The sequence below is a fragment of the Orcinus orca genome, chromosome X, assembly GCF_937001465.1.
Source record: "Orcinus orca chromosome X, mOrcOrc1.1, whole genome shotgun sequence".
In the NCBI taxonomy this organism is placed as follows: Eukaryota; Metazoa; Chordata; class Mammalia; order Artiodactyla; family Delphinidae; genus Orcinus; species Orcinus orca.
Window position 1 is genome coordinate 15,731,522 of NC_064580.1, and position 12,226 is coordinate 15,743,747.

At 42.9% G+C, this 12,226-nt stretch overlaps 1 protein-coding gene across 3 annotated transcripts in view; it reads right to left on the bottom strand.

The window, feature by feature from the left end:
- Positions 1-10,090, bottom strand: part of SCML2 (Scm polycomb group protein like 2) — an 88,981-nt gene extending 78,891 nt beyond the window's left edge. For 2 of the 3 annotated variants that reach the window (XM_004269640.3, XM_049704727.1), the window contains exon 1: positions 9,962-10,090. The gene's annotated coding sequence lies outside the window, so the exon portion shown is untranslated. Of the gene's footprint in view, positions 1-9,939 lie in introns of all 3 variants that reach the window. The other variant, XM_033427881.2, reaches the window with a different exon arrangement.
- Positions 10,091-12,226: the final 2,136 nt, after the last annotated feature.

The following is a 12,226-nucleotide window of genomic DNA, read 5'->3' on the forward strand; positions in this document are numbered from 1 at the left end:
TCCATTGCGTTTTGTTTTGAAGATGAAGTAATACACCTTGAGTCTCTAATTAGAGACCACTACCTGAAGAGTCAATAAGGGGCAACATTTTGACAAGGACAGGAACTAGCAAGAAATTTCCCAGGGCCCTTTTCGACTTCAGGCCATTAGTCAGATGTTATAAAATGGATGGAATTACAGAATCTCAACCTGAGAGAATATAAAAATAAACAAAATACAGATGCTAAACTGAAAAAAATAAATTTGTTCCCTCAGCAACAGCAAGGTTTGCTGCCATATGTGCCAGACAGAAGTCCCATAGGTGAGAATAAAGTCCAAATTTAAGCATTCATTATTCACTTGTTCACTCAACCTCCCATTTGACAGACATTAAAATCCACATTTTTTGAAAGAGTAAAGTGACCTTAAATTGAGACAACACTGAATTTTTTATCGGTGTAGAAAAATTCTCAACTATATTATACATTTACCAGACTACCGTTTCCTGATAACCAGGGTTTTGGGTAATAAATATAATGATAACACCCATAACACAAAGAGTTGCTGGGCTACCTCACTTCCTGCAATCTGGCCTCTACCTCCTCACTTCTATAACTGCTTTCCAAGGCCCCAATTACCCCCCAGACAACAAACCCAATTACAGTGTTTCAGTCCTACTTCCCCTTGACATTTCAGGAACCCTCTGTGATAGGTCCGTCAACCCTCATCTTAGACACCGCTCCTCTCTGAGCCTCATATGTAGGTAGGACCTGGTGGTCCTACCTCTATTATCTCTTTGTGTCTACTTCCTCCTTCTGTCCCAGCCATTGATCTTCTGTAGTCACTCAGTCTCTTCCTCTATATTCTACAAATTTTTAGAATCTCGTTCTATTCCACGGTTCATGCAACATCCCTATGTGCATAACTCCTATATCAGCACCTCTAGTCCCAATCTCTCTCCAAAATTTCTACTCTAGCCAAATGAACATCAGTCTGAATGCCTCACAACTCCTCACATACTACATATTTTTAAAAATCAAACTCGGGAATTACGTGGTGGTCCAGTGGTTAGGACTCCACGTTTCCACTGCAGGGGGCCTGGATTCAATCCCTGGTTGGGGAACTAAGATCCCACAAGCCGAGTAGCACGGCCAGAAAACAGAAAAACAAAAAAACAAAACTCTTTTGTCCTCCAAAATGAGCTCCTCTTCCTCTGCTTCCTATTCTAGACATCACAAACTCCCAATTTTTCTGAATTAGAAGTCATCTTTGAGTCCCCTCCTCCTTTGCCCAATATCTTATCAGTTACCAAGTTCTGTTGATTCTAGAAGCTCGGAAAGCTGGTAGTGAAAGAAAAATGATTCAAACCTAAGTTTGTCAGACACCAAAAGACAGGGATACAATACACTGTTCAAGCTTTGAAAGGGAGAAGTAAGGAGACATACACACCATGTACCCTGCACAGAATGGATCCTTGAAGGCAGGAGAAAATAAAGATTATGGTCCCTGGGGTCTACTGATGGTGGTGCTGGCAGTGGTAATAATAAATACTAAGAGCTGTCACTTACTGACCTCTTGCTAAATGTCTGGTACCCAACTAGGGCCTTTATAGTCATTTTTCTTACCTAAAGCCTATTACAAGCCTGTAGGGTTAATACTGTTATTAATGGCCATTTGAAAGTTAAAGATGTTGAAGCTCAAAGACCTGTACAATTATTACCCAGCTGGATTTAAACCTAGGTCCATGAATGCTAAGCCATTATGCTAAAATTGCTTCTGTTGTGTTTCTGTGCATGCCTTATCTCCCCTACTAGATAAGCTTTTGGGGGCAGTATTATGTCTGGTTCACCTTTGTATTCTGCAGTGTCTATCCACCATGTCTATCACATAGTACGGCCCCCAAAATGTTTGCAAAATGAGTAAATCTGTTGTGCTACAGTATATTTATACCTAAACCATATAGTCCCAGAACATTGTGGTTTTTTAAAATAATTTTGGTGAGGTTTTCTTTTGGCTGTCATTGTTCTCCATTCTTTTCTGCAATGTCTACTCTGCTGTCTTAGTTTACCCACAAATCTAGATCGGTGGGCCAAGGAGAAAGTTCTGTGAGATATGAGATAGTCCCCCAGTCCCCACATCTCCCTCCTTCCCAACATCTAATACACCTTCATCTTTCTTACTCTGAATTTGATTTCTAGGATGTTTGAAGTCTCAAAAAGACAGGCCCCAGTACAAATGTGTTATTATTACAGGCATTTTTCCAGGGAGAAGATCTAGATATACTATGCTGTACCAGAATTCAGTTTATAAATTGCAACTACATAGCAGTTTGAACTAAAATATGCGCTTTAAACCAATATTCACAAAAAAAGGAAAAGACACAGTCCCTACACACAAAATAATTTAACTGCAAAAATATTTCATTATATCCCCTTGAGCATAATCAACAGTATAAGAAGTTTCAAGGCTAAAAGAGGTTTACATATATGTCTGCTGGTAGTTTTAAAGAAAAGGTTGAAAGAAGTGACTGAAGTTATACACACACATAATTCACCACAAACTATTGATGAAATAGCACAGGTAGAACTTTTTTCTTTTTTAGTCTATCTTGTTATAAAGACACTGTTTTCAAATTTGAAAAACAAACAAAAAAGTTCTTTATTGCTCAGTCAATATGCAAGAAAATGATAGAGAAGTCTAAATTAACTGCATAAAATAACACCTTTAAGTTTTTCATTTTGACTTGAAAATAGTTTATTACTTTCATTTCAAGAAGTACTTCACATTTATACCTAAATGCAAAAGCACTTGACTTAATTGAAATATATTATAGCTATATGTTTTCCTTTGACAAAGAGAAGCTGGCTCTTCTAACTAAAAATTTGATCCTGGTAAGATGATTATCTTAACAGGTTTACAGAAGTGTATACAGTTGGCTCTCAGTATCCATGGATGTAGAACCCACAGATACAGAGGGCCGATTGTGCTAACCCATTTTATATAAGGGACTTGAGCACCCATAGGTTTTGGTATCCGAGGGGGTCCTGGAACCAATACCCCACAGATACAGAGGGACACCTGTAGGATATCCATTGCACAGCTATACATAACTTGTTGAATTGGACATGATTCATCATTTTAAGATTTCACAAGCATCTACTCTATTTACTTAGTATTCAAATTTCCCCATTTTCTGATATATTTATAAATATAATCAGAAAAAATCTAAATTCTAATGTTGTAATTACTTTTAAAAATAAGATCCCATCTCTGAACTGTGAGTAGTCAATATTAAGAATGAACATTTTTAGGGACTTCCCTGGTGGTCCAGTGGTTAAGACTCTGCGCTCCTAATGCAGGAGACCGAGGTTCAATCCCTGGTCAGGGAACTAGATCCTACATGCTGCAACTAAAAGATCCCGCACACCGCAACTAAGACCCAGTGCAGCCAAATAAATAAATATAAATATTTTTTTAAAAGAATGAACATTTTTAGTAGTGAGGATGTATCAAATCAAGCCTTCTGGAGGAGCAACTTTACTTATGCTTTAGTAAAGTCTACCCCCAAAGACTTAGAAATTAATCTTTTTCTGTGTTAAAGCAAACCCAAGAAGAAAACAACTATTTTAAAAAAATTTTAATTTATCTAACAAATTATAGTCTCCAGGGCTTCCCTGGTGGCTCAGTGGTTAAGAATCCACCTGCCAATGCAGGGGACACGGGTTCGAGCCCTGGCCCAGAAAGATCCCACATGCCGCGGAGCAACTAAGCCCATGCACCACAACTACTGAGCCTGCACTCTAGAGCCCGCATGCCACAACTACTGAGCCCGCGTGCCACAACTACTGAAGCCCACGCGCCTATAGCCTGTGCTCTGCAACGAGAAGCCACTGCAATAAGAAGCCCGCGCACCTCAACGAAGAGTAGCCCCCGCTCGCCGCAACCAGAGAAACCCTGCGCACAGCAATGAAGACCCAAAGCAGCCAAATAAATAAATTATAGTCTCCAAGTTAAATAATTAATCCCTTACAATTTTAAAACAATATATGTGAATGCTATGCATTTAGTTAAGAAGTGAGTCATTCAGAAAACAGATAAATGAAAAAAGTCAAGGGTTGCCAAAATCCCAGTTTATAGTTGTAAATTCCTAAGGTTTTAAAGCACGGCCACAGGCTAATTGCCCAAAGACCTGTTGCCCACCGACATTTGCAGAGGACTGAAGTTAATAGCAGGGCATGTCAATTTACCACAGGCAGCTCTCGGGTGCGACATTTTGACAAAAGAACTGGGTCAGGTTACAGCCTGTTCCTATTATCACAGCAGTCTAGATTTATAGTTTCTAACACTGGCCCTACAAGAAATAATGGAAATGATGACAACAACAATCCCTGCTAGACAACAGATTACAGAAAAGCATGCAATAAACCACAATCTGAAGTGACCAGAAAACTAAACATCCCTGACAATGCTTAAAACATGAGGCAGGTGTCAGTAAATTACCCATTTAAACATTTCTACAACCTCTCAAAACCTCAGCACAAAAAAATCTCAAATCAGAGTTTCTAATCTAAAGCCAAGCAATATACAAAGGTATTTAAATTATTGAGTACTATAGTTTAATTCTTTTAGTAACCATCAAAGACAATGTAGTTCATTTGAACAGATTTATGAAATTCTACCAAATTAATAAAAAATAAAGAGAATAATGAACATTACTTTTCAAATAACTTTAAAGTATACTGGAAAACACTCCGAATTATACTTAACATCTTTCAAAAGAAAAAAAAAAGGCAGTTTCACAGCAAAGGGCACAAGTTTACAACTGTATTCAGAGAGGCAAGAGAACTGCAGAAAATAAGCATGTGATTCACTCACTGCTTAATTTAAAACTAAAAGAAGTTTGTCAATACATTTGCTTAAAAGACTATGTCAAGGTTACAAGGTACATACCAAGCAAACGGAGCTGTTTGTCTGGAATTCAACACCAGTTAATCCTTATGAGAAACAGAGGTCGAGAAAAATCAAATATGTATTCTAAACCCAAAAAGCGAAGAGAGTTCCACCACCTTTCCCCTGAGAAAAGAAAGCATCCTCAAAATACGCCCTAAAATTGCAATATATCTGTCCCTCCAGAAGTTTACAATGGCATGTTACCACAAAAGGTGGGTACTCTCTTTCCGCTCTTACAACAATTTGCTCCTATAAACTTAGGAAGGGGCAGAGCCACAGCCATAAACACAGGTCACAAGTAGTAGGTAGTCAAATGCTCTCTACCTTCAAATGTTTCCCAGCTCATTACTCATACAAAGCTTATCTTTTTTTTTTAACTCCTTGGTTAAATAATGAATTCACCTAGTCTATGTCAGACAAGTATGAAATTCAGTTGAACAGCACCATCATATAAACTGCTTATAGGAGCCTCAAATCTTTCACTGTTAACACAGTAAGATATTCTCATTTCTTAAGCTAAAACCTTTCCATCACATGCCTAAAAAATAAAAGTAAGAGAAAGGTTTAGGAATATATGTTTAGTAGAAATCATTTAGCATAAAAATCACAAGTATTATTATTTCTAAGGTAGCCAAGGTTTACTTATTAGACAACGTAAAGACAAAATAAGCAAAAACGCCTTACTCATGAAAACCAAACAACATATGCATATTTCAAATCTTAGATGGTTTCTGAAATTTTCTAAAGTTATCATGCTTTAAGAATGGTCACCTCGGGCTTCCCTGGTGGCGCAGTGGTTGAGAGTCCGCCTGCCGATGCAGGGGACACCAGTTCGTGCCCCGGTCCAGGAAGATCCCACATGCCGCGGAGCGGCTAGGCCCGTGAGCCATGGCCGCTGAGCCTGCGCGTCCGGAGCCTGTGCTCCGCAATGGGAGAGGCCACAGCAGTGAGAGGCCCGCGTACCGCAAAAAAAAAAAAAAAAAAGTCACCTCTGCTATTTTTTAAAAAATGAGACGTTATCGCTACAGTAAAGTCATTTCTACTCTTAGAGTAACCAAAGCTCAAATTAGTTAGAGCCTGGAAAACTTATCACTAAATTATACCAACCTATTTGAATCTAAGAGCAGTGGTTTCTCTTATTTATTTCCCCAAGACGAAAGGATTATAAAGATTAAGACTCCAAGACGGGACTTACCTGGTGGCGCAGTGGTTAAGAATCTGCCTGCCAATGCAGGGGACACGGGTTCGAGCCCTGGTCCGGGAAGATCCCACATGCCACGGAGCAACCAAGCCCATGAGCCACAACTACTGAGCCCACGCACCACAACTACTGGAGTCCGCGCGCCCTACAGCCCATGCTCCACAACAAGAGAAGCCACCGCAATGAGAAGCCCTCGGCAACTAGAGAAAGCCCGCGCGCAGCAACTAAGACCCAACACAGCCAAAAACAAAAAAAGACTCCAAGCCAAGGAAGGGTAAACTTTCCCTTTCAAAATGACCAACATTTGCCATTTTCAAAATTTCCACATCTTTGGTTCCTGAAATCATCAATCACTTCAAATTCTAAGATATTATATAGTAATTTTCAGACACTAATAATGTTCCTTAAATTCTTAGGGGCACTTGATTTGCTCACTCCAAAGTACAAAATATCTGGCAATGGCAGACCAATATTCATACCATAGCCTCATGGCTCTAACGTTGATGGTTAGCAGAGTTCACTTTGTTCATATCTTATACATCCTAAAAACCAGGAATATTACTAGGAGGAGACAATGAGACTCCCAGGGAGGTGACCTAATAGAGAACATGAGCTCAGATTTCCATTCACAACTGGAATGAAAATTGCCCTGGCCTAAAGGGAAAAAAAGCAGCAGAGTAACCTGGCAAAAAAAAAAAAAAAACTAGAGGTGACTAATAACTCAAATAGCAGAGGATCCTTTGCATCCTCCAGTGTTCCAGTTACCAAAGTTCCAACAGTCATTTCTATTAACCCAAACAGAGGGGCAGTAAAATATTCAAGTGAAGTTTTCCTCCTCCCTCCCTTTCTCCCCACCCTGCAAGAGCTCAAACTAAAATTGGGATTTGGACCTTCCTTAAGTGGAAAAAGGGGCTACATCATTTTCATTCAAAAAATTTGGCATTTACTCAGTCTTCTCAAGGCACTTTACTATCATCAATTATTTCTCAGTGAGAGAGTGCAGGATTACCCTGACCATTTCACTGATGCGGAAACAGACACCAACAGCAAAGGGAACAGGGGCAGGAAGAGGGGCGATAGGAAGCATCTGGGAGGAACAGGCAGGCAGCTAAAAAGGAACAAACCCAAAAGAAAATGAGAGTCACATCTGGCTTAAAGCTGACCATCATAACCCTTGTTATTTTTTAGCTCAGAGAGATTTCTGAAACGTTCTGAAAACAGAAAGTGCTCTAAATTATCAGTTCATATTTGTTACAGCCTAAACTTCTTGGTCATAGAAGTAAAGTTACTTAGCATTAAAAACTCACTATCCAGAGCCCATACTGATTTCAATTTATACCAGTAATTCATTTTCTCTCTCAAGCCTAACCAGTATGTTACCTGTTTGACCCAGAAAACAATCTCTCATAAAAATATATCTTTATATCAACATAATCATAACAAAAAGGCACAAAGTTAATATCACATAAGTCAGAAATAATTCACAGTTCCACTCAAATTTTGTTTAGAGAATTATGACCAAAACATTGACTCCCTGAATTTGCCATTGAAATAAGAGGACTACTTGTTCTACATTCGTATTGATTTTCTTAACTATAACCTTGAAATTTTCAGGAATAAACTACTAATGGGAAGCCTTAAACACCCCAGAAACCAGCACACATAGCAGTAGGTTGAACTGAACCCCATACTACAGGCAGCACAGATAGCTAATAAAAATGTGCTGACTGAAGCATAAATCAAAAAGACTGACCAACTGCCTCATGAGAAACACCACCTCTTGAAGAGTGACTCCAGGGGCTTCCCTGGTGGTGCAGTGGTTAAGAATCCGCCTGCCAATGCAGAGGACACGGGTTCGAGCCCTGGCCCAGAAAGATCCCACATGCCGTGGAGCAACTAAGCCCGTGTGCCTCAACTACTGAGCCTGCGCTCTAGAGCCCGTGCTCCGCAACGAGAAGCCACCGCAATGAGAAGCCCGCGCACCTCAACGAAGAGTAGCCCCCGCTCGCTGCAAATAGAGAAAGCCTGTGCGCAGCAACGAAGACCCAACACGGCCAAAAATATATAAATAAAATAAATTAAAAATAAAAAATTCTATCCGACTGTTTTGAAGAATATGGATAAAGACATAGCCAAACAAATACAAGGCATCAGGTGAGAACTCAAACTTTTCTCAAAATCCCAATTGGACTCAATTCCAAAAGCTATTTTCACATTCCTGCCACTAAATATACAAAACCACAAACATAGTGAAAGAACGTTCATCCTTGGAAATACATTATTTAACGCGTAATTTAAAAAAAGAATGGCAAGAAAGGCAGAACTGTCATTACTGAAGAACATTGCCAAGCAGTGTTACTGAGAAAAATTAAATGAGTCTATGAACTATCGTTATAATACAACTGCTTGTCATAGGAAGTTGTACTCCATAAATGTTATACATCTTATAATACTCTTTCCCCAAACTAGAAATATGAATAGCTCTGGGAGCATTAAAAATGCAGCAGCATCTGCAGTTGTTTTCGGGAAGAAAACCATCTCCAATAATTTCGCAAATCACATGATCAGAAGGAAGTATTCACTTTCCCTGCCTCAGTTTTCCCCTCCAAACCGACCCATTCACTTTTAGAGATGTCTGTCCTAAAGTCACTTTATAGGTACGTCATAAATATTAATCTTCTAATTCTTCAAAGAAGAGGCTAACACCAAATTGTAAATCACACTTTATAATGAACGACAAACGTATTAAAACCTCTTTTTAAAAAAATCAAGACCTTAAACGGGAACCTGTAACTAAATACCTGTGCTGCCCTAACATTTGGGGGGGGGGGCGAGGGGAAGGCGGCGCGAATTTTCAGCTCAGCCCTCAAAGCAACGTATAACCTCAAGACGCAAAATCTATTAAATTCGTCTACTCGCTCTTCCCCTGGCGATTCACACTAGGGTGTAGCACAACCAATATCCAGGTGGAAAAAGCGAGAACGGTATCTCAAAGTGAAGGCAACAGTGGTCCTTTGACCCACTCATGCCGCAAGTGCACGGCGGCCGCCTCTCCGCTCCTGGGAAGAGCTGGAGCCCGGCTCTCCGGCCCCCACTGCCACCCGCACCCCACCCCCAGGGCGGGCCACGCCTTCCCGCCCCGCTTCTCCCCCGAGGGCGAGCCACCGGCGCTGCCCCCCACCCAACCGCCCGGAGCCCCGGGCCGCGAGTCCAACGGACACCTGGCACCGGGACCCGAGCCCGCGCTCGGCCACAGGCGCATCCTTCCGCACTGACGTTTTACCTCCAAACTCCAAAAGTTATCTCACAAGTCCCCGGAAGGCTCCCGGGCGCGTTTCAGCCCAGACCACGCAAAGTCATCCCTACTCCTCAGCCCCGCCGCCCACCCGCGCTGTCCCGAGACCCCAGCCCGGCCCCATCCACGGCCGGAGGATGCTCTGGAGAGTGCTGTCCCAGATTCGGGTAAGGGGACGACTGGGGAAGAGAGGCCCGGCACCCGAACGCCGCGGGCGGGATGGGCCGGTGTCCGGCGACCGGGCCCCGGGTGAGTGAGGGGCGTCGCGGAAAGCGCTACATGGGGCAGGGGAGCCCCGGCCTTGGGGATGAGGCCGCCGAGGGGCAGGGGAGCTCTGACCTCGAGGGTGACGCCACCGAGAGTGGGTGACCGGAGTGCGGGGCCGAGCTCGGGCCGGACCCCGCGGGGCGGTGAGGGGGCGTTCCGCGCGGGAGACGCGCCGCCGAGGACTCCCACCCGCCCGCAGACAACGGCCGGAGCCCAGACGCCACAGCTGCGCCTCTCCGGTACTCACGGGGCCTGGAGTCGCCACGCACCTCGAGTCTCGTCGGCGAAAAGAGGGAAATTCTGTCACACTGGTCCAGCGAGCCGGTACAGGTCCTCACGCCGCCGCCGCCATGTTTGAGAAGCCGCGCGCGGAGCCGCGCATGCCCCGCAACCGCCACCGCTGCCCCGCCCCCCGCCCCGCTGCCCGCGTGCCCTGGGGTTGCCGCAAGCTTGCCCTCTGACCTCGGCCGCGTGCGGGGCTCGAGCCCGGGGCTCAGCCGGAAGCCCGCGCGGGCGGTGGCGAGCGATGAGACTCTGCGGCTCGGGGAAAGCCCTAGGCAGTTCTCCCTCATCTTCCCCCCGCCCCAATCTGCCCTCCCGCCAAAAAAAAAAAAAAAAAAAAGCCAGTCGCAGCCCATGCACCCAAGACCGTGGTGGGCCCCCAATTGGGAACCCAGGGTCCGCGTCAAGTTTCATCCAAGGGGAACTCGCTTCCCTTGGCCATCGACTTCGACTCTCGGCCACCGCCCACCCTCGCCACGCACCGAAAAGGCAGGCGCTTCCCTAAGAACTCAAGCAAGTTCGATGAGCACGGAAAAAGCAGCTAGTTAGAGCAGCTTGAGAAAAGCCATTCCTTCACGGGTTGCAGCATAGTTCTTGAAACAGCTTTTCTCTTTTTCCCGTGGGTTTTTGCCACGCATTCCCCTCCAGCTCCACATTCCGGATTTAGTTGTTCCTCTAAACCCTGGTTTGAGATAACGGGAACTAGATTAACCTGGAGAGTAAAATAATTTGCTCACAGGTTTCAGGGTGCTCAGGAGCGTGCTCGGGAGCGTCTTCGAGAGTGCATTTTGGGGTCTCCTCTGCCCTATCCCCCTCGCCCCGGACCAAGCGGTTGCGCAGGTGGAGGTCGCACCAGGGGGGAGGGGGAGGGCGTAAAAATAGCTCCAAAAGAAATCTCTCCGCACAAAATGTGGCAAACAGAAATCCAGAGAAAAACATCCCATTCTTCATTGTTAGGTTGGGTATAGGCAGATTTAAAACTTTTGTTTGAAAAATAATACAACATGCTGTGTTAGCCAAAAGTAAACCATTGGCAGGCCTTCTCTCTCTCTACAACTCTTTTCAAAAGTCGGATGGAGGTTTTGCATCCGTGATCTGCTTAACTTAGTATATAGGACATGAGTATTTTTTAAATCATAACTCGGAAATCGGAACCTAAAATTAAAAAAAAAAAAACCGCGGAATATAGCCATTTTCTACAATGCAGAATAAAATTATTTTCATACGGCACAACTTTTGCAATGCTAAACAAGGGCCAAATTAAAGTATTTTCTATTGTATCTGAACACTGGCGAATGGCACAAGATCAAATTGCTCTAGTTGTTCTTGCATCCTTTAAAAATGAATAAGTAGGAAATCAAGAAAACACTCCCATTTACCATTGCAACAAAAAGAATAAAATATCTAGGAATAAACTTACCTAAGGAGACAAAAGACCTGTATGCAGAAAATTATAAGACACTGATGAAAGAAATTAAAGACGATACAAATAGATGGAGAGATATACCATGTTCTTGGATTGGAAGAATCAACATTGTGAAAATGACTCTACTACCCAAAGCAATCTATAGATTCAATGCAATCCCTATCAAACTACCACTGGCATTTTTCACAGAACTAGAACAAAAAATTTCACAATTTGTATGGAAACACAAAAGACCCCGAATAGCCAAAGCAATCTTGAGAACGAAAAAAGGAGCTGGAGGAATCAGGCTCCGTGACTTCAGACTATACTACAAAGCTACAGTAATCAAGGCAGTATGGTACTGGCACAAAAACAGAAAGATAGATCAATGGAACAGGATAGAAAGCCCAGAGATAAACCCACGCACATATGGTCACCTTATCTTTGATAAAGGTGGCAGGAATGTACAGTGGAGAAAGGACAGCCTCTTCAATAAGTGGTGCTGGGAAAACTGGACAGATACATGTAAAAGTATGAGATTAGATCACTCCCTAACACCATACACAAAAATAAGCTCAAAATGGATTAAGGACCTAAATGTAAGGCCAGAAACTATCAAACTCTTAGAGGAAAACATAAGCAGAACACTCTATGACATAAATCACAGCAAGATCCTTTCTGACCCACCTCCTAGAGTAATGGAAATAAAAACAAAAATAAACAAATGGGACCTAATGAAACTTCAAAGCTTTTGCACAGCAAAGGAAACCATAAACAAGACCAAAAGACAACCCTCAGAATGGGAGAAAATATTTGCAAATGAAGCAACTGACAAAGGATTAATCTC